The sequence below is a fragment of the Pongo pygmaeus genome, chromosome 9 (genome assembly GCF_028885625.2).
Source record: "Pongo pygmaeus isolate AG05252 chromosome 9, NHGRI_mPonPyg2-v2.0_pri, whole genome shotgun sequence".
NCBI classification, from domain to species: Eukaryota; Metazoa; Chordata; class Mammalia; order Primates; family Hominidae; genus Pongo; species Pongo pygmaeus.
This window is the reverse complement of record NC_072382.2, coordinates 35,268,633-35,270,267: the sequence shown is the minus strand read 5'-3', so window position 1 is coordinate 35,270,267 and position 1,635 is coordinate 35,268,633. Positions and strand designations below refer to the sequence as shown.

General features: G+C 41.8%; 1 non-coding gene across 1 annotated transcript; it reads left to right on the top strand.

Annotated features, from left to right (window-relative positions):
* The first annotated feature begins 348 nt into the window (after positions 1-348).
* LOC129009207 (small nucleolar RNA U3) lies at positions 349-558 on the top strand. Its single transcript, XR_008492725.1, has one exon. It is a non-coding gene; the product is annotated as a small nucleolar RNA U3 (small nucleolar RNA).
* The last annotated feature ends 1,077 nt before the right edge of the window (positions 559-1,635 follow it).

Below are 1,635 nucleotides of genomic sequence, written 5' to 3'. Positions count from 1 at the left end.
GTCCTAGTTATCCCAGCTGTGGCCATCCTAGCAAAGCCAATAGCCAACCAGTCCCAAGCTTGTAAGTGAGCACAGTCAAAACGAGGAAGACTGCCCAGCCAACAGCAGCTGACTGCAGAGGCATGAGCGAGCCCAGCGCAGCAGAGACCAGCCAAGCTGAGCACAGGTCAGCTAAGACTCTGCACACTTGTAAACAACACAGTTTATTCTTGCATGCCAATGAAATTATTGAGGTTGCTCATTACGAAGGATTAGTATGTCAATGGATATCTGGTAATAAATGTGGTTTAAACATCCAGCAATTGAGGAATGGTGCAATACCTTGCAGCAATTAAGAAAGCTGGTATAAAGATTATAGTTTCAGGGATCATTTCTATAGTTCATTACTAAAGAAGTTTATCTGAACATGTAGAGCACATGACACCACAAGGAGGAGGCACAACATTCTCCCTTGAGCCTGAAGCCAGCTCTTGGTGTTGCATGACTACAACAGCCATTTGTCACTGATGACTGTTCTCTTCCAGGAGAATAAGAAGGAGAAGATGCAGTTTGGGTGGTTTAAGAAAAAGAATTCTGATGCAGATGTATATTGACTTGAAATGTTCACAATAGACTGATAAATTGTAGAAGGAATGGGAAGCAGGTTGCAAAACAACGTATGTAATATGATACCATTTTCATAAAACATATATTTATACACTTGCATATTAATGAGTCAGGTCTGATACACAAGATGCTGAAAGTGGTTATTTCCAAATGGTAGGATTTGGGGTGATTTTCATTTGTTGTTTACCTGTGTTTTAGAGTTATTCTATAGGAACATGTGTCACTTGTACAATTTTCAAAGGAGAGAAAAAAGTCTTTTCCATAGAGTACAGCATTAAAAAAATTCGAAATCCTTTAGCTTATCCATAACAACCCTGAGTGTGTTTCAAGTACTTCTTGTGGAAAAAGTCATTGTCAGCTCTTGCAGCATCCTGTGCAGGAGACTTGGTAACACTGGCTCGTCCAGGATTCACTAATGATTGCAGGTAGCAGAACCCGCCTGTCTGATCCCACTGGTAACCCTGAGCTCTGTGAATGGCAGTGGTTTTATCTTTCCAGCCCACACAGAGCCAGTGAAGCCTAAAAGCTCCTCTACCTCGGAGGAGGCAAGGGTTGGGGTCACTGTGGTTCCCTACTATCCTAACAGCAGAGTAGAGCCTTCCCAGTAACTTCTTGCCCACAGAGGTTAGTTATGACCCTTAGGAAAACAAAAGAGACCTTTTAAAATTTCCTACTAACAGGGAGCCAAATTTCATACATTCAGAGTAAGAAATTCAATGCCCCAGGGCAGGACAAGGATAGCTACCACCTTAATCCTTTAGAAGGACTTCCTGCCTGCCTGCCTGCATTTCCTCCTTCCTTGCTCTATTTTTCTCTTTCTTTTTCTCTCTCTCTCATTCTTCCTCTTTTCTTCCTTTCTTATCCCATTTGCAGTTAGGCTTTCACCTAAAATAAATCCTAGTTAAAAGCAAGTAGATCCGTCCCTGCACTCTCCTTACCAGTTCTCAATTTGCAATAAATCCCAAATACTTTTTTTTTTTTTCTGCCATTACTGCTGCTGTTGCTAAAACCCTCCTCAGATTGCTGGTG